This window comes from Chlorocebus sabaeus, chromosome 1 (genome assembly GCF_047675955.1).
Source record: "Chlorocebus sabaeus isolate Y175 chromosome 1, mChlSab1.0.hap1, whole genome shotgun sequence".
Taxonomy (NCBI): Eukaryota; Metazoa; Chordata; class Mammalia; order Primates; family Cercopithecidae; genus Chlorocebus; species Chlorocebus sabaeus.
Window position 1 is genome coordinate 45977856 of NC_132904.1, and position 24175 is coordinate 46002030.

At 48.7% G+C, this 24175-nt stretch overlaps 1 protein-coding gene across 1 annotated transcript in view; it reads left to right on the plus strand.

The window, feature by feature from the left end:
* Nucleotides 1-6289: 6289 nt before the first annotated feature.
* The window catches only part of PTPN5 (protein tyrosine phosphatase non-receptor type 5), a 64072-nt gene continuing 46186 nt past the window's right edge, over nucleotides 6290-24175 (plus strand). Inside the window, exon 1 of the mRNA XM_008004640.3 lies at nucleotides 6290-6981. The gene's annotated coding sequence lies outside the window, so the exon portion shown is untranslated. The remainder of the gene's footprint in view (nucleotides 6982-24175) is intronic.

The window sequence follows — 24175 nt, forward strand, 5'->3', positions numbered from 1 at the left end:
ACCTCAATCCCACTGAATTAAATTTTCCAGGGGTAGGAGCTTCAGAATCCATACTTTTTTTTTTCTTTTTTGAGACTGAGTCTCTATCGCCTAGGCTGGAGTGCAGTGGCGCAGTCTCGGCTCACTGCAACCTCCACCTCTTGGGCTCAAGTGATTCTTGTGCCTCAGTTTCTCAAGTAGCTGGGATTACAGGCACCTGCCACCACACCTGGCTAATTTTTTTGTATTTTTAGTAGAGCTGGGGTTTCACCATGTTAGCCAGGCTGGTCTCGAACTCCTGACCTCAAGTGATCCACCCGCCTTGGCCTCCCAAAGTGCTGGGATTATAGGCATGAGCCACCACACCCGGCCCAGAATCCATACTTTTTAATAGTTCACCCAGATTATTTTGAGATACAGCTGGGATGCACCGGGCTCCTCTCCTACCCCATCTCTCGCTCTGTTCTCCTGTTGTGCCTAGAAGAGAATGTTCTGCCCAGGAAATCCTTCTCCTACTCTGAGTGGCTCATTCCTTCTTGCAACTCAAGTCTCTGTTCAAATGGTGTCTCCTCCAAAAAACCTTCTCCAAACACCCAGTTGAAAATGGCGACTCTCCACCTTCACTCTCCATCACCCACCTTCTTTTCTTTTTCTTCATTGCATTTTTCATTGTCTGAAATCATCCTTTTATCTGTTATTTTAACCTGGCATATTGTCAGCGTGTCCCCACCAGAATGCGAGTTCTGTGATAGCAGGGAAGTTGATTGCCTTGTTCTCTACTATGTTATCCAGTTTTTGAAACAGAAGCTGGCTCAGAGAAGGCCCTCAATAAAATATTTGTTATTTAATTTGCTTTGCAAGAGCTCAGAACCATGATCACAGAGGAGACAAAGCTGTGATGCTCACTCCTCCTGACCAAGTGTTTCTGATATTTCTTCCTGGGATCAGCAGCCAGGTGACCTTGCCCTTCACCTTGAGCTGACTGGTATCTGTAGCCCCCAGGGGCTTGTCCCAGATCTGTGGCCAGCCCCTACAGGAAGATCACATGACACCGCACCAGCCCCCAACACACACAAACACACACACCCCAGCAAATGGTCTCTGAGACACCTCGCTGATGGCCTTGGCTTTTTACTCTTCAGGCTTGCAGCCAGGAAATACAACCCCAGAGATGAGCTCTTAGGAGCACCAGGACGTCGTCTCTCTTTAAATCAGTTGTTTCACAAAAGAAGCTCTGTTCTTTATTTTCCCATCTCCATCCCAATAGCATATGCTCTAAATCCCAAATCCTTGAGATATGGCACTTGGGCACTATTCCTAGACCCCTAAAGGGATTACCTTTGCTGATTTAGGTAAGGGGATAATATCCAGCTTTTGCTGAGAGAATCCACCACAATTAGGTTCATGAATTCCCATTTGCTCATTTGTTCTAACGATGAGACTAAGGTCTCTGGCTACATAAACCCCTAAAGGTCTAACATCAGGAAAACCTCCTATAAGACTTGCTTTTAGAGCTAAGTGCTAGAACTACCTCACATTTTTTATGGAGGTGAATGGGGGAAAAGGAGAAAAGGGCCAGGCGCAGTGGTTCACACCTGTAATCTCAGCACTTTGGGAGGCCAAGGCAGGCAGATCACACGGTCAGGAGTTCAAGACCAGCCTGGCCAACATGGTGAAATACAAAAAAATTAGCTGGGTGTGGTGGCGTGCACCTGTAATCCCACTTACTCAGGAGGCTGGGGCAGGAGAATCGTTTGAACCCAGGAAGCAGAGGTTGCAGTGAGCTGAGATCGCACCACTGCACTCCAGCCTGGGCGACAAGGCGAGACTCTGTCTCAAAAAAAAAAAAAAAAAAAAAGAGAGAAAAGAAAGAAGGAGGGAAGGGAAAGAGTAATACGAGCTTGCAAAAAACAAAAAAAGTTACGTACTTTGCTACTTCAGATATACTAGTCTGTTTCTTCCCCTCTGAGATAATTATTTCAGCATTCAACAAAAATGTATTGAGTACCTGCTATGTACCAGGCATTGTCCTGGACACTTAAGATATATCAATGAGCCAAACACATGAAGATGCCTGCCCTGTGGACCTTGTATTCCAGTGGGGAAAACAAAAAACAGATATTTAAAGGGTGAACATACGAAATAGATAAACTACCTAATCTATAGCTCATAAATAAATGTATATAAATAAATATGTCATAAGAAATATATAAAATGTGAGATAGATATTATAACATAGTTTATACAGAAATTATCCAGTACATTAGAAGGTAAAATGTTTCATTATAAAAGGAGAGACTGGGACTCCTGAAGGGAGCAGAAAAAGGCAGGCTCTGACATATTAGGCAGAGAAGTCAGGGGAAGCCTCACTGAGAAAATGACACTGGAACAAAAACTTGAAGAATATAAAGGTATTCGTTCTATGTAACAGATTGTTTCTTTTTGGCATCCCAAGATGATCAGAACCAAATTTGAGGTGCAAGCACAGTACTCTAGAGGCCCCTGTGTTCTGTACATTTGTAGTCTTTTGTCCTTTGGAGAGGCAGGATAGGACAGTGGTCAAGGGTATCAGTTCTACTGTCAACCTGGATTCAAATACTGCCTCTACCACTTACCAGCTACATGACTTAGGGCATCATATTTCATTTCTCCGAGCCTGAGAGAAATGCTTCCCGAAGCTTCAAAATGAGGATAATAATAGTACTTACCTCACATGGCTCTTTTAAGGATTAAATGAAAATAATGTACACAAATTCCTTTGCACACAGGAATAAACTCAATAAAAACCAGCTGTGATTATTGAGCTTTGGTCATGTCACTCAATGTTTATTTACATTTTCCTCGGTCCTGATTCTTTATCTTCATTGATATTTTAACATTGTTTTATGGATCCTGCTCCTGTGGTAAGCTACTTCAAATCTTTTGTGGATTGGGGTAAGTTATAAATAAGTAAGTAAATAAATAAAAATCTGGATAGGGGGACATTTTCACTGAAGCAAAGCATTTCATTACCAAGACAGCGAATTGCAAGTGAGGCCAAAAGCAAGAAAGATGGACTCTAATCTCTAGCAGTCCACCAAGAACCACCAGGAAAACATTCTCTGGTTTCTCAGACCATCTTTTTCTCCCCATCTCCTCTTTCTTAAATCCCTCTTCTTCCCTCCATCAAGAAAGGGTAAATGAGCTACACAAAATGGCTCAAGAAGCCTCCTAAGTCGTTACAACCTCACAACTATTTCGTTGCCATGGGCCTCACAGGACTCTTCCTCATCAGAGAAAGAGGAAATCAAAGCAGCCACTTTTCATGGGTTGACAGGGTGCTGGTTGAGTGAACAGAGTCAGAAATAAGCTAGAATCTCGTTTTGTGAGCTCTGTGGCCTTGGGAAAGCCCCCTGGACCTTTCTGTGCCTCCCGTTCCTCTGTGGTAATAGCAGTCCCTCCTAAGGTGCTTTGGCAGATCAAAGGAGAAAATGCAGGGAAGCAACATGGATAGCTTATTTTTAAAGCCCTCAATAAATGCTAGATTTCCTTCCTGAACTGCACCCTGGGGTAATGCTCTTCAATAAGAGGGTGTATAGGGTGGAAACATGGTGAGGAGACTAGTTTAGGTATATTCCTATCTGATAGAAACTCAATACAAGAAACAAAAGAAAGATCTTTGTTGTTGCCTTACTACTTTCTAGAGGTATTGTCATACTTCTTCCTTGCCATAGCACTTTTAGATCAGCATTATTATCCACATGTGACAGCTGAGGCTGGGCTTTGAACCCAGAGCACACAGCTAGGAATGTTTGTGAAGCACCTCTAGCTTTCCAAAGTTGCCTTTACGAAGGGCAGCCATTAGCCTCCACAATAGGACATCAGAGGCAACACTGACAGGAACCTGTGAGGTCCCAGCCCACCTGGACTACCATGACTCAGTGACCCCTGAGCTGGGGACACCAAGAATCTGGGCCAGGCTGATGCCACTGAAGCTCTCTAAGCCCTACTTTCTCCCCTTCCTTCCATCAGCCCAAAGGGCTTTCATGTTAAGGCATCCCTGCTTGTGTGACCATGGGCTATGGAACTAGCTAGATCTGAATTTGAAACACACACCTCTTAAGTGACCTTAAGTAACTCACTTATTCCTACTGCTTCCTTTACTGAAATTGGGGATGTCAAAAGGCCTATCTCCCACAGATGTCATGAAGATTAAATAGAGCAGTGCCTTGAGAAAACACAAAACACTACGTGGCACATACTAAAGTGCCCATGTATAGTAGTTGCTATTGTTCAACTGATGCAGCCTGGAGAAATCAGCCTTATGCTGAACCATGGTGATGATACTCTCGGGAGGTGAGGAGCAGGTCCTGGCGCACAGGCTGACACGTCTACTCACACTTCCACACAACCCAAGCAGTATGGCCTTTTTACCCAATGTATAATCTTCCCCCACCCCACAGGAAACTCCTCGAGGGCAACACAGGGACCTAATTGGGTCTAGGTCTCTAGGTCTTTTTCCAGTGGGGGAAAACAAAGACCAATCGAGGCCCAGCCTAGGGCCTCCGGATCAGTGCCCTTGATCCACGAACATGTACTGATGGGCCCTTCTGTGCTGGGAACTGGGGAAAGGGAAGACACCCCGCCCAACTTTCCAGGAGTTCATAGTGCACCTGGGGAAAAAGACAAGGAACCACTATCACAGCAGACAGAAAGTAATGAAGGCTGAGTGTCCCTGGGAATATGGGGAGAAGGAGGTGGTATTTAAGCTGGACCTTAAAAATTAGTCAAGACATGGGAGGATGGCATTCCAGACTGAACAGGGACGACGTGAACGAAGGCCTAGATACAGGAAAACACAGGGTTCGTTTAAAGAACAGAATTGTGAGGTGAGGCTGAAGGATTGGGATGGGAGGGGGGATTGAGGTGGGAACTGGCAATGAGGCCAGTGAGCCTCAGGGGCAGGGAACAGAAATAAAAGTCTGCATGGAGAAAATGAGGAGGGAGGCCCAGCAACTTTAAACAGGATAGTTACAGCAATTATCTTAGAAGTGACACATTGAGCCCAGGCAGGGTGGCTCATGCCTGTAATCCCAGCACTTTCGGAGGCCAAGGCAGGCTGATCACGTGGTCAGGGGTTCAAGACCAACCCTGCCAACATGGTGAAACCCGTCTCTAAAAAAAATACAAAAATTAGCTGGGCATGATGGCGGGCACCTGTAGTCCAGCTACTCTGAAGTCTGAGACAGGAGAATCGCCTGCGCCCGGGAGGTGGAGGTTGCAGTGAGCTGAGATAGAGCCAGTGCACTCCAGCCTGGGCCACAGAGCAAGACTCCGTCTTGGGGGCAGGTGGTGGGGGGAGTGACAAGTTGAAGAGGTAAAGGAGTAGCCATGTGACTATCAGGGGGAAGAGTTTCCAGACAGACCAGCAGTGCAAAGGTCCTGAGGCCACAGGGCTGCCATGCGGATGATGCATTAAAAAGGCCAATGTGACTGGAGCGTGGGAGAAGGGGAGGGCAGTAGAAAGAGAGTTTAAAGAGTTAAAAGGGAGCCAGCTCCTGAAGGGCCTTTGCAGGTCATGAGGGGCCTTTCCAGTAAAGGAACGACGTGCTCTTACTTAAATTTTAAAGGATCGCCGCTGGGACTGTTGTGTAGAGAATAGCTGCAGGGGGCCAAGGGTGGAAGCTGGGAGACCAGTAAAGACGCTATTATGGAAATCCCGGGGGGGTGGGGGATGATGGCTGGAACCAGTGTGGTAGCTATGTGGTGGCTCGCCTCTGATTCCCCGTGTGAAAAATGGAGTTTAGGATCCCTGCCCTGTGTGCAGCCCACAGCCTCAAGTCCCTATGGGGATGGAATGCCGGAAACCTCTGGCCAGCGTGGTAACAGCCTGCAGAATACCGGAGACTGCGGGAGAATTGTGGGGCGCATGGGCAGCTCCCTGCGCGTCCGGGCCCCTGGTGCCCACGAGAAAACCGACAGATGCGTGCCCCGCGCCGCACGTCAGGAGGGCAAGACTCAGCGGAGGGAGGAGCTGTCCGCTCGCTCTAGCTCCCCAGAGGCTGAACAGGGAGAACTGGGAAAAGGGGCGCCTCCTCAGCGTCCTAGAACTGGTACTCGTCACCCGGTATTGCGTGCGCCCTAGTATGCGGCCGCTCCACTTGCGCAGGTGTTGGTAACATGGGGGGAGGGCCACAGCATGCCCCCAGTGAGCCGACCCCCCACCCCCCAACCCCCACCCCACAACTCTGCCCCCTTTGTCTCGCTGGCCCCTACTCCCTCTGTCTGCCTGTCTGTCCCGTCCCAGGTTCAGCGCGCACGGCCCTGGCGGGGTCCCTCTGGCGGTTGCCGTAGCAGCGCGGCCCGACCCGGGGCTCCCAAGAGGAGAAAAATCATGAATGAAATGGATGCGATGCTCCCACTCCTCCGCCCTCCCTGTCCAGGCAACCTTGGCTTGAGGACAACGACTGCTGGGACTCAGCGCAGAGTTGCTCGGGAGAGGGAGGCACCTGAGATGAGGTCAGGGGTTAAGGGTCTGTGATCCGGCCCCCTTCGTGCCCCGGGAGCAGCCCGATCTCCCGGTCCCCAGCCCCGCCAGCCCTGCGCAATTCCCGGGGAGCGGCGCCAGCCCGCCCGGGGGCGGGGCGGAGCCAGGGCTGGGGGGTGCCAAACCCACCCGGCGGCTGCGCCTGCGACTCAGCAGCTGAAGCGCATTTGGCGAGGCTGTAGGGCGAGGGAGCGCGCACGGAGCGCGGGACGGAGCGCCGGGCGGACGGACCGAAGGACGGACGCCCCCGCACACGCAGACGCACAGAGCTCGGCGCGGCCCCCGTCGCGCACACACTGGCACAGACACAGGCAGGGACACACGCAGACACACGCACACTCGCGCGCGCACATCCTCCCGCCAGCCTGCCCGCCTGCTCGCCGGCGCCTGGAGCCCGCAGCCCGCAGCCCGCAGCCCGCAGCCCGCAGCCCGCAGCCCGCAGCCCGCAGCCCGCAGCCCGCAGCCCGCTCTGGCCGGTAAGTGCAGCGCCTCCGTCGGCGCCTTTGTGTGCGGAGCCGGAAGGTGCAGGGCGCGGGTCCCTCCTTGGGGTGGCCCCGCAATTGACACCTTCTCCAGTCCTCCGGGCTGAGGAGTCGGCGCCCGCCCCCGCCACGCCCCCGTGGGGCTCAGGGCGCCCCCATGCTGGGGGAGGGGTCCCCCAACGCAGAGGAGGGGGCTCGGCGCTTGGTAGCCGGGAGGGAGCGGCAGCCACTCCCCACGAAGCCCGTGCGCGGTTCCGGGGAGGAATCGGGATAGTGTTTTGGAGTGTGAGCCTCTACGGCCGGCGGAGGTTGGTGCGCGGCTCTGGGCTGCATTGCCTCTTCAGAGCCTGAAGCCCCTGAGGGAGGTTGGAAATCGCCGCTACCCTTCCGGCCTCTAGAGCGCGGCTCCCAGCCTTCCCAACGCATCGCCTCCACCGACCCTTTAGCTTTAGCCTCCAGCGTCCCACCCTCCCCCAGAATAAAAGCTTAGCGCGCTCCCCTCCCCCAGCATGCAGCTTGTTTCTGGATAAGGCCCAGGCTCCTGCAAAACCGGAGATTGCCCGTGTAAGAGCCTTGGGAGGCTTACCTTATCCAGGATCACAGGGCTTTAGAAGATCAGGGCCAGAGGAATCTTCGGAACTTAGTCAACCTCCTCATTTTACAGGTGGGGAAACTGAGGGCCCAGTAAGGTGGCTTGGCCAAGGTGACCGGAGAGTTAGTGGTAAAGCTGTCATTAGAATCTAGGGTCCCAGGTTTTCATACTCATGCCCCCTCCTACACAACTAGATCCCACCCCCATTGAAGCCCCAGAACCCCAAAATTCACCTGAGTGTACCACGAAAGTGTGTAATTCCAGCCCTGCCCCACTTGGAGGGGCAGGTGCCATTCATTTGCTATCATCCCTACCTGCTGTACCAAAAAACGGGGGAGGGGGCTTTAATTTGCTTCCTTCAACCTCAGAGAGCTCTCATGTCTCTTATGCAAACACTCAAACACTCCGAGTTTGGGATTCCGTTTGGGAGAATGAAGAAGCCCTGGACCTGAGATCAGATTCCCAGGCATTAATCCTGATCCACCCAGGACACATTGAGCCTGAGTGTCCTCAGTTGGATCGGGTGATGTGGCATCCCAGGATTCGTCCTCTTCTCCACTGTGTCCTGACTGCGTGCCCTCCCAGTCACCCTTCCCTCGCCCTTGAGGGCCAAGTCTTCTACTCCAACCAGGCCCCTTTAGTCATCCCTTTGCGGAGGTCCCCACCTCTTTCTCCTTGGGGCTTGTTAAGAGCAGCCTCTTGGTGCTGCTGACAAAGCTGCTGGGGAAGCTTGAGTTACAATCACACCAGGCTCGGGTGCTTTCTCAGCACAAGGCTCCATCAAGGGCAGCCAGGTGTCCCCAGAGCTGAGCCTGAAGCCTGGTGCAGAGAGGGTGCCCCGAGAGGTGTGTTGAAGGAGTACAAGCACAGACGGATGGTGAAGGGATGGAGTCTGTCACCTTGGAGGAGACTCTGGATGGAACAGTTGGCAAGGAGAGCAGTGTTCAGTCTCCAGGGACCTGAGGTTCTGGTCTCAAGAACTTCCTTTTTTAATTTTATTTCCATAGGTTTTTGGGGGGACAGGTGGTGTTTGGTTTCATGAGTAAATTCTTTAACGGTGATTTGTGAGACTTCGGTGCACCCATCATCCACAGTATACACTGAACCCAATTTTTGTAGTCTTTTATCCCTCACCCGCCTCCCTCCTTTCCCCCAAGTCCCCAAAGTCCATTGTATCATTCTTATGCCTTTGCATCCTCATAGCTTAGCTCCCACTTATGAGTGAGAACATACAGTGTTTGGTTTTCCATTCCTGAGTTACTTCACTTAGAATCATAGTCTCTAGTTCCATCCAGAACTTTTCTGAGGGGTGAGCAGCTCATCATGGAGCTGAGCCAGGGTGGCCAAGTGGCAGAACTTCAGGGGCTGCCACTGACAGTGCAGTCCATATAGATGGCATTGGCTATGAAGTTTACACAGACTTCGTAATGAATGGTGGCCCCTGGGTTTTTGCCATGTAGGAGTTTCTCCCTTGAGAGTGGAGAGATCTGGATTCCAGGCCCAGTTTCTTCCTCACTGGCTGTACAATGTCAGTATATAACCCTTCCGGGTCTCAATTTCTCCATCCAAAAAATAACATCATTGGATTGATGATGTTATGAACTATTTGGCAGTGGGGTAGGGGGGAGCACATATTTATATAACTGTTAGGGGCTTCTTTTGCTCTATGAAGGAATAATTTCTGACTCAAGAATGATGTATGTAGAGTACTTAGTACAGTCCCTAGCACATACGAAATGCTCAAGAATTGGTAGCTAGTAATTCCACTAGGACCCCAGCTTTGTGGATATACCCTATACGTCTTCCTTTCTTCAGATCATCCAAGGACATGGGATTCTTAAGGCCTCAAAAGTCCTCCTCCCTCAAAAAAATCCTTTCCCCACTGACCTATTCCTGGACTTCAGGCTCAACCAGCATAAAACATCCATGAAAACTCCCTGGGAGGAGCAACACTTTTGTTTATTCAACGTTTTGTATGTTAGCATGATAGAATTTCATAATTAATTTGTATGTAGTGTCAAAAGCTTTTCCTATACTCTGTCACTTACTCCTCTATAACACATCCATGACATCAATAATGTTATCCCCATTTTACATATAGGGAAATTAAGGCTTGGATTTTCACTTATCTAAGGGTGCATACCTCAAAAGTCTCAGATCCAGAGAGCTAGGCCCTCCAGCTCAGATGATCTGACTCCAGATTCTGAACTCTTCTGTGTCATATTGCCTGTCCTTTCCTGAGACTTGCCCTAAAAGAGAGGCGGATAACCCCTTAAAAAAGAGTTGAGAAGAAAGAGGAATTTTAATCTCCTCACAGGTCAGTAATGGCTTCTTGGAGAAGCCAAGCATTTAAACTGGGTGAATGATTTGTACATTAGAAGAAAGGAAGAAAACTATTTCAAGAAGTGGAAACAGCATAAGCAGAAGATGGGCAGGCAATGGGGACTTCTAGGATATATACAGAAACTGGAAAGCGGTTCATTCCAACTGGATCAAAAAGAATAAAAGAAGGGTCTTGAGAAGGAAGGTTGGGTTAAGGGGATGGAGGTTATTGGGGGGACATTGACTGCCAAGCTATAGAGTTGGGAGTCTTTAGTTTTTGAGTGGGGAAGAAACATGATCAAACCTTAGCATGATGAAACTCACTCTGGCTACCCCTTGGAGAACAGATTGGGTGAGGAGAGCCTGCTGGCCGGAAGCCCAGGTAGGAAATGATGACAGTGGTTTAGGTGAGAGATAGAGTATGGACTGGGGGTGGTTGTAAGAATGGTTAGAAAAAGGAGTTGATGCAAGAGGCCACAGTGTCACTAAAATTGGTAACTGATTAGATGTAGGCACTAGCAGGAGGGAGGAATAAGTGGTGGCAAGGCTTTGAGACTGAACGGCCAAGGACGCCATTCACAGACAGAGCCCAACAGGAGGAGGAGTGGGAGGCTTAGGAGTAGGGGCTATAAATCTACCAGGGACCATAATGATCCCTCCTGCAAAGCTGGTTCATCAAGCACCCTAAACTATCAAGAACCAGTTCATTCATTTATTCTCCGAATACATATAAACATCTGTTACATGCCAGGTTGTTCTAGCCCCTAGGGATACACTGCTAAAAAGATGAACTTCCTCCCCAAGCTCTACCAGGGGAGGCAGAAAATAAAAATAAGCAAAGATAAAATTGTTCAGGTGGTGAGCAGTGCTTTGGAGAAAAATAAAGTAGGATGAGGGATGACTGGGAGGAAGAGTGGAGGAAGAGATCTGCCTTTAAATAGAATTGTCTTTGAGGAGGTGATATTTGAACAAAGACCTGAATGAAGAGGAGACCTGGGGAATAGCATTCTAAAAACAGGAGACCGCAGGTGCAAAGGCCCTGGGGTAACAATATCTTGGTATCTTCAAGGAACCTGAAGTGTAGCTGTAAGAGATAAAGGGGGAAAGTGATAAGGAAAAAGGTGAGAGAGTGAGCAGAGCCAGTCATGTAAGGACCTATAGACCTAAAGAATGAGAAGTTGCATGATGTTAATGAATCTAAGAGAACAGACATCCTATTCACCTTATATTCTTTGTGCCTAGCAAACCAAACCTGACCCTTCACTGTAAATAATTGTTGAATGAATGAATGAATGAATGTTGGAAATGACCATTTATGTATGAGACTGCATATCTTGGACTTATATGAACCAATAAATATATTATACCATAGTAAGGGTATAGTAAGCTGTACTATGATCAAAATAGTAAAGCTCAGATAACTTGAATTCTGTGTTGTTGCTCAAGTATGAAAATTTAAGTGAAGTCTGCATATTTTATTCAATATGGCTTGATACTATAACACTGCTGTTGACTAATACGAAATAGTAAAACATACCTGAAATGACTGTAAAACAACGAAAATAACATTTTTGGTCTTTCTTCATCCTCCTCCCAGCACAAATATACATCCTTCTGGCTTCATTTCAAATTTTCTCTTGAACTCTCAACCATTTCCTTCATAGAGGTTTTAAAGAAACTCATCTCTAACACAAAGACCCATATTTGCAGTACAAGATGCTGTCATCTCCAGTAAATTGACAGATTCCCAAAAAGAGAAGGCAGTGGGGAGGGAGAAATTATAGACATACAAATGCTTCAGGCACCTAATTAATTGTTGAAATGGGTCTACAAGTGGAGATGGGAAAACTGACTGGACCATGTGAGGGGCTAGGTGACATGCAGGCTCAGTGTTAGAAACACAGGATCTCTGGACCCCCTGGTCCAGATTCCATCTGAAGCCACAGGTCTGTCACCTGTCACCTCTAGAAGGTAGAAACTCAGGTCATCTCAAAGGAAAAAAAAAAACAAACTAGAAACTCTTTTCACTTTTAAGCAGTGTTATCACCAAAAGGCTCTCCCTTATGTTAGGGGATTATGGAAAATAAGATTCCCCCCATTCTTTAACATCATCTCAGTCTTTTCTACATCTGGTGAGATGTGGAACGAGCATCGTGGTCACCGGTGTCTGGCAAAACTCAGAAATTTCTAAACTCTTAGACTGAGAAAAGCTTTTCCCGCTGTGCTGCAGCACATGGAACAGAAGCTACCCTCCTTCCTGTGTCCCCGTTGAAGCAAGCGTGACTCAAGTTTCTATACCTGGGGTGTAGCATGTTGGATGGGGAGGGGATCCCCTCACACCAGATGCAGGAGATCCACTGTTTGCAGATTTGTAAGGGAACAAGCATCTTGGGAATTCCTAACTTTGGGCTAATGTAAGGGATAAACTGTTCACAGCCAAATTTTCTGGTTAGTCCAATAGCAAAATAAAGACCCTAAATTGCCCTCCTTTTTGTGGTGAGGTAGTTGGTTGCAGTCATTAGAGAGACACACCAAGTCCCCATGTGTCTTTCTATAGAGTCAAGATGAAACACCCCCTCGCCCCCCCGTTCCTCTGGAAGCCGTTTGGGAGAGATTTGTGGGCCTCAGTGGTGGCGGCATATGGGCATCTGGAATCAATTCTGAAGATTCTTGCAAAACTAACCATGTGTATATTTTCATCATCTGCCTAGAGGTGTTGTCTGGTATGAATTATAAATTACAGTTGTGAAAATAACCATACTCCTTGCTAGAGAACAAACATAAGATGAACCATCGTTTTATATGCCCCATTCTATGTTTTCTGTAGATCTGTATTTTGTAATAGTTGGAATTAGTCCACATATAGGTTTATAGCCTGCATTTTTCACTTAACATTTTGTCGTGACTTCTCTGTTTATACCTGGTTGGCTGGTCCCTACTTTATTTAACTATGTCTTTATTGTTGCGCGTAGTCCATATTGAGCATCTCCAGGCACATAGCTTTTCCATCTCAGAGTCTCAAAGCATCTATCTGAAGCACCCTCAAGAGATATGATGGGATCAAGAAGAACATGTCCTGGCCCTGGGGTCTGCAGTAGAAAAAGAACAGAGAGCTGGGTGTGGTGGCTCATACCTGTAATCCCAGCACTTTGGGAGGCTGAGGCAGGGGATCATTTGAGGTCAGAAGTTTGAGACCAGCCTGGCCAACATGGTGAAACTGTGTCTCTGGTAAAAATATAAAAATTAGCCGAGCGTGGTGGTGTACACCTGTAGCCCCTCCTACTCAGGAGGCTGAGGCAGGAGAATTGCTTGAATCCAGAAGGCAGAGGTTGCAGTGAGCCAAGATCACACCGCTGCACTCCTGCCTGGGTGACAGAGCGAGACCCTGTCTCAGAAAGAAGAAAAAAGAATAGGGAACACGAGAGCTGGAACCAAGGAGAGGATGGAGAAGAAGACAGATCATGGGCCAGGAGGTCAAGGTCACAGAGCACTAGGGTTGGCAGAGGGGCATGCAGCTCTGTCAGATTTCAGAGGGAAGTCTGTCCTTCCAGTGTGTTGTTTGGTGTGGGAGGCTTTTATTAAATTGTGGTAAAATGCACATAACCTGAAATTTACTATTTTAACCGATTTTAAGTGTATAATTTTGTGGCGTTAAGTATATTCACAGTGTTATACAACCACCACCACTGTCCATCTCCAGAACCTTTTTATCTTACCAGACTGAATCACTGTACTCAGTAAATACTAATTCCTCATTCCCATCTCCCCCAGCCCCTGGTGACCTCCGTTCTACTTTCTGTCTTCATAAATTCCCCTATCCTAGGTACCTCGTGTCAGTGGCATCATGTTTTCTTTTTTTGTCTGGTTTCTTTCACTTAGCCTAATGTTTTCAGGGATCATCTCTGTTGTACCATATATCAGAATCTCATTTTTAAAGCTGAATATATTCCATTGTATGGATATACCACATTGTTTAGTCATTCATCTGTTTCCACCTTTTGACTATTGTGAATAATACATCTATGAACACTGGTGTGCAAGGATCTGTTTGAGCCCCCGCTTTCAACCCTTTGGGATATATACCTAGCGGTGGAATTGCTGGATTGTATGGTCATTCTGTGTTTAACTTTTTGAGAGGTGTGGGGTGCATTTTTTAAAAAGGATTTTTGCATGCCCAGTATGAAGACCACTGAGTGAAGTCGTAGGAGTAGAGAGTCCAGGAAGAAGCTGTTAATTTAAAAACTAAATGTTGTTTGGGTTCTGCATGGCCATGGAGGTGACAGAAGAGAGAAGAGGGAGCAGAATACAAATGAGTCTGGCTCCATTTCTGAAGAATTGTTGTGATTTAGAGGCATTGTGGGTGGAAAAAGAAAGCTCTCGGGAGAGATCTTAGTGGGTGGAATTCATTCAAGCATGCAAGTATTTACTGTACCAGGCACTGCGGTGGATACAAGGCCCTCAGCAATCAACATGACCACAAGGACCCTGCCCACAAGGAGCTTAACGTCTAGTGGAGGCACCAGAGGAGTCACCTGGCAACAGTGGTCTGTATCGATGCATTCTAGGCTCACCATAAGCACTCGCTCTTACTAAGTGCTTACTACATTATCTCAATCTTGGTAACAGTTCAGTGAAGACGGTTTCTGTTATCCTCAATTTGCAGGTGAGGAAACAGAGAGCTTGAGTCACTCCGTTTCAGGTACGCACAGCAAGTAAGTGTCAGAGCCAGAATTGAAACCTAGGCAGTAACTGTGTTCTGTAGGGCTGTGGGAACACAGCAGAGACACCTGCCCAGGACGGAGGTCAGAGAAGGCTTTCTGAAGGGAGGGGTCAGGTGAGTATTTTCATGCAAGTCAGCTGTGTTCTTTAGCCTGTGATGTAAAACAGTGCTTTTCTATAGTAGCAGCAGTAGCGTTCAGCCCCGCTTCCAGTGGCTCCAGACACTCAGGGAGACCCCCGTCACTGAGACTCCACTTCAGAGGAAGATGATCACTTTTATCCTTGGTGCTTATCATGAGGCCGGGAGGCTGGGTGAGGCATTGCCATTTCCACTACCATCTGCTGCCTCTGCTACTTCCCTAGCTGGTCAGCATCTGAGGTGCCTCAGAGGGACCTCCTGGGGCCCCTCCAGGACGGCATCAGGCCAGTGGGCTCAGAGGCAAATATGAGGCCTAGGAGTGGCAGTGAAGATCATATGTCCACCTTCTGTGCCACATCGCTGTCCCAAGATTCTGCCACCACCACCACGAGAGCCTTGTCTTACCAAAATACAGATGTGGCCAGGTCTCTCTGGTGTTTCCGTCCTTCTGCAGCTCCCCATGGCTTGCAGCTGTATTTCTCAACAGGGACCTACTGGCCTTTGGGTGGGAGAGTTCTTTACTGTGAAAGCATCCCTGGCCCCATCTCCTATAGATTTGCCTGTAGCACCCTTCAGTTATTATAACAACCAAAAATGCTCACCCATGTTCTTCAGGTTTACTTTACAAGCAGTCAAATGTACAGATCTTAAGTGTTCTGTTCAGTGCATTTTGACAACTGCATGAGCTCATATAACCATCACCAAGAGCAAGACTCAGAAGATTTCCATCACCCCCGAAAGTTCAGAGATAACGATTGTTCCCATTTCTATCATTGTAGATGGATTTTGTCTGTTCCTAATCATCATATAAGTGGAATCATATCGTATGTGCTCTTTTGTGTCATGAAATAGTTTTTAAAAAGCCAGATGCAGTGGCTCATACCTGTAACCCCAGCATTTTGGGAGGCCGAGGCAGGTGGTCAGGAGTTCAAGACCAGCCTGGCCAGCATGGCGAAGCCCCATCTCTATTAAAGTACAAAAATTAGCTGGGCGTGGTGGTGCACACCTGTAGTCCCAGCTACTCCGGAGGCTGAGGCAGGAGAATCGGTGGAACGTGGGAGATGGAGGTTGCAGTGAGCCAAGATTATGCCACTGCACTCGAGCCTGGGTGACAGAACGAGACTCCATCTCCAAAAAAAAAAAAGTAAAAAGGCATAGTTTTTGAGATCCATCCATGTTGTCACTTTTTCCCCCACTAACTCCTGATACACACACGGATTTCTAAATGCCAGCTAGCATGGCAATACCTGCTCTGTCCCGCTGAGAAAAAAATGGTCTGTGAGTCAAAGTCAGTGTGTCTTAGGCTGATGCATGAAGCCCTCTGCTGTGTGACAAGAGTCCCTCTTATGTCTACTCTGTGGCTACACTGAGGTGCCTCCTCTGCCTAGCGTACCTTGTGCTTTCATCTCTCCGGGCCTTTGCCCTGCAGTGTTCCCTGCCTGGAATGTCCTCCCTGTATCTGGTCAACTCCTGCTTGTCCTTCGGGTCTCTTCTGTGCAGCTTCCCAGACTCTATTTTTGTGCCCTCCTGAGTGCTCCCATAAGACAGCCTCAGTGGGCCCTTAATACATTTCTCACTCAACTCACTAGGCTGAATGCTGGGTGGAGGGCGGGGACTGGCTCTTAGTTATCTGTGTGTCCCCCAGGGCTCAGTACAGAGCCTGATATTAAAGAAATTGATACAAGATTATAGCAAGATTATCTCAGAGACAAACTGGGTTTAAAATGCAAAATGTATTCTGAACCACCCTCTGGAGCTAATAAAGGTGGGGCCGGGCACGGTGGCTCAGGCCTGTTAATTCCAGCACCAGGCCGAGGCAGGTGGATCACTTGAGGTCAGGAGTTTGAGACCACCCTGGCCAATATGGTGAAACCCCATCTCTACTGAAAATACAAAAATTAGCCGGGTGTGGTGGCAGGCGCCTGTAGTCCCAGCTACTTGGGAGGCTGAGGCAGGAGAATTGATTGAACACAAGAGGCAGAGGCTGCAGTGAGCCTAGATCGCGCCACTGCACTCCAGCCTGGGTGACAGAGGAAGACTCCATCTGGAAAAAAAAAAAAATAAGTGGTCAAAAAAAGACAGTCTGATCTCTGGCTACAGATGATAAATGTAAACTGACTTCCTGCCAGTGAGGCAGAGACCTCCATGCCTTCCCCCAGAGGACCTGGCATCATGGGAAGTGACATGGATGAGTGCAAAGTAGTGCAGCTCAGGGAGTCAAGGGGAGCAGGAGCAGAGATCAGAGTCAATCACGGAAGGCTGCCCTGGAGGAGGTGAGTTCCAAAGGTTTTCAAAGAGGTCTCTGTGTCGAGCCTAGGAGTTGCATAATCAGAGTGTGAGAGCCCTGAAGCATGATTCATGGCCACCTGGATCATGGGCCTGATCTGTCCTCTCATGACCCTGGTACTGAGTGTCATGCAGCTGCCCTTCCCTCCTCCTCCGCTCTTTTCCACTCATGTCTTTCTTTTTTTTCTCCCACTTGGTCTTTCCTTCCCATCTTCCTTGCAAATCTGAGTGTAAAGGAAAGAGCTGGATGTACATTCTCCTGCCTTCCATTTTTTTTCTCCTCTGCACTGGGCTTTCTGTTGGTGGGGTGGATAGAGGAATTCTATCCCTTGCCCCTTCTCAGCCTGGGAAGTTTACAGAAGCCAAAGTTATGGACAAGAGAGCCAGGGAGCAGCCAGGGACAGAGTGTGGCTCATTACCAGTTTCCAAGTCACAAAAAATGCTAGGGGAAGGATTCAGCCAGAGGAGAAGTTAACACACCCTAGACTCACTAGGGAGGTTTCCTGGAGGAGACCTGGGCTGAGGTGGGCCTTGGAAGGGCAGGAAACCACAGCACAGAGAGGAGAGGGGCAGGAAGGCCTTTCCCAACCAGGCCTGAGCACAGAAGGGTTAAATTAGGCTGGGGGCAGGGGCCCGGATGAGAAGCTGGAGCCCACAGCAGGGTGTGACAGGAGCTAGGGGCCGCTCTAGGAGCTGAGAGACTAAGGCAGAAAAGCAGGAGGGAGCATGGCTGGGGCAGGCGGATGTCATGGCAGAGGAGGATTTGGGAAATCCTGCGAAATGGAGTTTCCAGTTCTTTTACCCACCCTTTCCTAGGGCTCTGGGTCTGACTTGGGGACCTGGAAACAGCCTGGAGCTCTCCAGAGGGCAGAGGAGGTTCTGCTGGGAAGACCCCTCTCATCCTCCAGCTGCTGTTGCCTGCATTGTTCTCATTAGCTCCAGGAACACCTGACAGAGCCTGAGGAACTAGGAAGCAGACCTTTGTAGCTGATAGCACTGCCTGGTACAAAGAACAAGAGTGTCGCCTGTGTGAGGTTGACTTGGAGGGAGACAGGAAGTGAAGCTTCGAGCCAGGTCAGCAGAAATATGGAAAAGGAGGCCTGCCCCAGGACTGCCGGGCTCTCCCTATGTACAGCCCTTGCTTCCCAGGCTTCATCACAACTCTGCAGCTCTCATCGCTGCCATGTTAAATGGGAGGAAATTGAGGCTCAGAGAGGTTAGGACACCAGCCTAGGGGCCCCATGGGGAGAAAGTGGCAGAGCCCAGCATTTCAGCCGGGTCTCTCTGCCTCTGAATTCATCCTTTTCCCGGAGGACTACGGTTGCCTTACAATATGTGACCTCAGAAGGGTCAGTCTGTCGTGCTTTGAGGAATTCCGCCCATGACTGAGGACCTCTGTTGACAGCCTGCCCTGGGCCCAGGTTTCCAGCTGTCTACTGGCACGAGGCAAGGAGAGGCTCAGCCATCCTTGGCCCAGGACCAGGCCCTGTCCTGTGTTCTCCATTGGCCACCTGAGCAGGATCCGGGAGACCACGTACCTCCTCTCATGTCAGTTCCTAACCTCTCTCAGTGCCTGCAGCTCCTGCAGAGTGAGATAATGATGTCTTCATGGGGTTGTCTCAAAGAGCTAATGAAGTAAGGTACCGAGAAGCACATGGCACACAGTAGGTATGCAGCTGCTATTTATTAAATTTGAATTCAGGAGGTCAGGCCGCTTTCAACCTTGATTCCTGGTCCCACCTGGATATTTTTTCCTAGTTCATACTCTTTTTGTTTCCTGGCAAAAGAGCCTTAAATCCAGCTGATGTTTCCAAACCCTGCCTCTCTGTGTCTTCCCCTCCAGGCCCTGCTTCTGACTCAGTTTGACTCTTCCACCAAACCCAAAGATGCCGAGATCTTCCCAGTGTGCCACGATCTGAGCCAGGCCTGAGCACAGAAGGGTTAAATCGGGCTGGGGGCAGGGGGCGCTGATGAGAAGCTGGAGCTCACAGCAGGGTGCGGCAGGAGCTAGGGGCCCCTCTAGTTGCAGGTGGGAGCAAACTGAGCTCTGAACTTCAGCTTTCCCCTCTGTAAGTACATCCCAGCCCTGTGAGAAAGGAGCCTTGTAAGCAATGAGGAGCAGAGCAGATGCCAGAAGGGATCATCATGGACCATCCAGAGCAAGGCACAGCTGCACTGGCAGCCCGGGCCCAGGGCGGCATGAGGGAAGTCTAGGGATGAAACCAGAGACATGAAATAATATGTGATCACGGTGGGTGCGTAACCAACACAGGCTAGGCCAGAATTCTAGTTCCAGGGTGTATTAGACCATTCTTGCATTGCTCTAAAGAAATACAACAATTTCTTTAGAGCAATGCAAGAGACTGAGTAATTTATAAAGAAAAGAGGTTTAATTGGCTTATGGCCAGGCTGTCCAGGAAGCATGGCACTGGTGTCTGCTTGGCTTCTAGGGAGGCCTCAGGAAGCAGACAATCAGAAGGCAAAGGAGGGTGCAGGCACATCACGCAGCGAAAGCAGGAACAAGAGAGTGAGTTGGGGGAGGTGCCACATGCTTTTAAAAGATCAGATCTTGTGAGAACGCTCATCAGGACAGCACAAGCCATGCGGAATCCGCCTCCGTGACCTACCAGGCCCCACCTCCAACACTGGGGTTTACAATTCAACATGAGATTTGGGTGGGGACAGATATCCAAACTATATCACAAAGGGAGAAGGGAGAGCTGCAAGAGGGGACAAGGCCTAATCCTAGAAGGCAGAGACTCTGCCCGTTAGAGCAGAAGGCCAGTTGCTGGGGTTGGGTCAGTGTCCAAGCCAGATAAGCAACAGTGAGACTGAGTTAAAACTCCTAACAGTGATATTGGCTAACACAGAGCATACAGCATGCCATGTGCTTGTCTAAGAGCTTCAGGTTTACTCCTCACAACAGTATTTTGAGTTAGGTCCTACTGCTGATCTGTTTTAAAGATGAAGAAACTGAGGCACAGATTGAGCAAAACTCTGGACCTCTGCTAAGCCTGGCAGCGTGACTCTTCACATTCATAGCTTGAAATCAGCCATGGTGGGAGCATTACATGAAAATTGGCAGAGGGCACAGATCAGGGCTTTTCTTTTTTTTTTCTGAGATAGGGTCTCGCACTGTCACCTGGGCTGGAATGCAGTGGTGCGATCATAGCTCACTACAACCTTGAAGTCTTGGGTTCAAGCAATCCTCCTGCCTCAGCCTGCTGAGTAGCTGGGACTACAGGTGTATACCACCATGCCCCGCTCACATACTATTTTTTGGTGAGATGGGATCTCACTGTGTTGCCCAGGCTGGTCTCGAACTCATGGCCTCAAGCAGTCCTCTTGCCTCGGCCTCCTAAAATGCTGGAATTACAGGTGTGAGCCACCATGCCTGGCCTACATTATTCTTTTTTTAAAATTCCTGCATAATATTCTAGTTTGCTTCATCTTGCTCCCAGTGATACAGCAGTTCAGGTCCAGTAAAGAGAAAGTTAAGAACCAGTTTACCAGCACACCCCAAGATTCATCCCAGAACCTTCATGTACTTTATCCATGGGAGGAAAAAAGTTATATTAACTGGGAAACGGGCAAAGCCTGAAACACAAGATGATGACAATTAACATTTTTAGGAGCTTCCTGGCCCTGTTCTACACATTTTCCATGCATCTCGTGTAAAAACTTTGTGTGAAGATCAACATTCATTTAATCTTCATTTTAACCCTCTGAGGCGTAGACACACTTATCCCTGCTTCACAGATTAAGAAACTGAGGCACAAAGAAGTCAAAGTCTTGCCCAAGATCAGGCAGCCAATCAGGGAGCCTTGATTCATATTCAGGCAGTCCAGAGCCAAAGCCTGTGTGTTTACTACTTTTATGGTGTTGGTTGTTTTTGAGATGAGTCTCACTGTGTCACCCAGGCTGGAGTGCAGTGGTGCGATCTCTGCTCACTGCAACTTCCGCCTCCCTGATTCAAGTGATTCTCCTGCCTCAGCCTCCCAAGTAGCTGGGATTACAGGTGCCCGCCACCACTCCTGGCTAATTTTGTATTTTTGGTAGAGACAGGGTTTCACCATGTTAGTCAGGCTGGTCTCAAACTTCTGACCTCAGGTGATCTGCCCACCTCAGCCTCCCGAAGTACTGGGATTACAGGTGTGAGCCACCATGCCTGGCCTTTTATGATGTTTTTAATGAGCCGTTTGTAAATGTTCAAACATTACCCCACTTTTCATTTTTTTTTTTTAACATTTGCATGGTGCCAGATACAGTATTAGACATGGGAAACAGAAAAGTCCATATCAGATGCTGGAAACCTTGTGATTTAAATAAAGCCTGGAGTTGATATAAACTGAGTTTGAAGCCTGGTTCTGCCACGTACCAACCATATGACCTTGAGCAGATGGCTTAGTCTCTCCAAGTCCCAATCTTCACGTGTAGGTGGAGGATGACTGTTTACCTCATAGGGTTACAGTGAGAAGTGAATGATGTCATAAATGTACAGTGCTTGGCACGACATCCAGCACACAATAAACCTGCAATAAAAGGAGGCTGCAGTAATCATAGACCACAGGTTTATGTCCAGGTAGCTCTGCGTGAGGCAGGGAGACCGGCATCAACACATAAGAGGTAAGAACAGAAGACAGAGTACCCAGTTCTTCCTAAGGGAGTTGGGGAGGGTTCTATTGAGGAGGTGACATTTGAACAGAGTTTTAAGAGGCAAACAAGAATTTTCCAAGCAGAGAAGGGAAAAGGGGGTTTTCCAGTGGAGGGAAAAGTGCATCCTAAGGCATTATAGGTAGGAGCAAGCATGTAACTGAATGGAAATACCAGAAGACGCCCACAAGAGGTGTGATCACACCTTTGCCTTTGTGATTGCTGTTTTCTCCCTGTAAATTAAACTGCATACCTGGGGGCAGGTGCGAGGAGAGGGAGCAGAATGGAATGTTTTCAGAGTCTTGGAGAACAGAGGTTCAGACCAACCAGATAACCTTTGAACTCCAAAATCCTGCCTTTCTATTTTTTGGGTCCCTGACTGCCGCACCATTTAGAATTAGGTCGGACCACCCACAGCATCAAATCACAGCTGAACCTGGACTCTGTCAATAATTGGCTCAGGCCAGATCTGCCCTCCACGCTTGAAGGTTGGGCTGCATGGACCAAGGCCTGTTTCCCTGATGCTGTGAGCATCCTTGGCTGGTTCACTGCCATTCCACCCTCTGCCTCATTAAACCTGACAGGTTCAGAATTGAAGCCTGACCTCTAAGGAAAGGCCCTTAGAGGTCATCTCATTCAGGCTGTTTGGTTTTCATTTGGGGCTACTGAGTTTCAGATAAGGGAAATGACTAGCCCAAGGTCACACAGTAGCCTGGGACCAGAGCCCAGGGCCAGTGAGTGTATTCATCACGGCACTGATGGAACACAGCTGCCACCATCACAGGCTGCCCACCCAAGCCAGCCTCCCAAACTCCCCATGTAAGCTAGCCTTCCAAAGCCTGCTCCCTGGGCTGCTGCTTCAAGTGGAGAAACCTGAGGTCGTGGTCCAGCGCAGGACTTCCAGTCGTTCTTCTTGGGAGAACAGCAATGAGCCCAAGCAGGAACACAGGGACAGGGATCTCCCTCTTGCTCCTTCACTCATTCACTTGGGTCACTTCACCCCCTGAGCCTTAGTTTTCTCATCTGTAAAAATGGGGATCATCACATGCTACTCACATAAATTTATGGTGAGGATTTTTTAAAAACATGTAGAAAGCGACTGCCATGATGTGCAGTCTCTTCACAGAGGTGTATTTGCAGAATATTTTTTCTTACCAAAAGCTAAAAAGTGAAAGAGGGGTTAGGAATGTGGGCAGTGGGGGAAGCTCTGTGATGACTAGCTGTGTGGCCTTGGGCAGGTAACTTCACTTCTCTGAATTTCCATTTCCTCGTCTAGAAAATGCGGGGAATGTTAGCAGGTTCCTCCAGGGGCCGCTGTGAGGATTGAATTTGCTAACACATGCAAGGCACCGGAGCAGTGCCTGGCCTGGGTGGTCCAGGTGCAGTAGTGATAGCTGCCCTTTCTATTGTGAAGATACTGTCATTGTTATCCTCTTTGGTCAGGGGCTAAGATGTTACTGAACAGGTGGCCCTAAGATTGCTTCTGCCCTTTTTGCTGCTTCCATCCTCTCCCTGATCACATCCTTCTATTCCCTTCCATCCTCACCAATCTGACCATGAAATTTAAAAAGTATACATTTTAAAAGAAAGCCAGAGTGGCCCTGAGAAGAGGCTGGGAGGGTCCACAGAGTCTGAGCTGAATCAGTGTGAATTTCTGACCCTCCACCTCAAAGATGTATTTAGGACAGAATGTGTTGGCTTCAGCCATGAGCCCCTGCTCTCTCTCAATGCTGCCTATGCAGCTAGCCCCTGCTACTTTGGTCCCAGCAGGGTGGCCAAAGCCAGCAAATAATCTGTGTTTGTTTCTCCTGCTCCCATCCCACCCAATAAGAATTTGGCAGGACGGGGTCTCCTCAAATCTCCCTCCAGCCCCCTCCTCCTCAGAGTACAGGGGGAAGCTGGTAAATTCAGTTCCTACTGAACCTTTGGACCAGACCACAGACACCTGCAGGTCCAACAGTGCCTTTCTGTTGTCAGCAAGGGAGGGCACATGGTCCTGGGATGCCTCTCTTGTCCAAAGGCTGCCCCAGACAACTTGGCATTGTTCAAAGCCCTTTGCCCTTTCTTGAAGCTAGGTTCCCAGCCCTTTCCTGGGAGTTTATACATTGTCTACACCTGCTTCCCCACTACCAGCACCCTCATTTCTCTGCTGTGCCTTTGTTGGTTGTTTGCACAGGTCCTGAGCACCTGGTGTTCACCAGTCACCATGATAGTCAACATTCACCTTTCTCATTCACTGGTGGTCTTCACTGCAATCCTGTGTGGAAGGTATTGTCATCCGTGTTAGACATATGAGAAAAATTTAAGGCTCAGAGTTATAAAGACACTTTCCCAGAGCCACACAGTTTGACTAGAGCAGAGTGAAGACCTGTCCCCAGGCAAGGCTTCCTAGAGCAATTCAAGATTAAGCTGGAGCTTAAAGTCTGAGTTGGATTTTAAGGAGGGGTGCAAAGAGGTGATGGCCTTCCAGGCAGGAG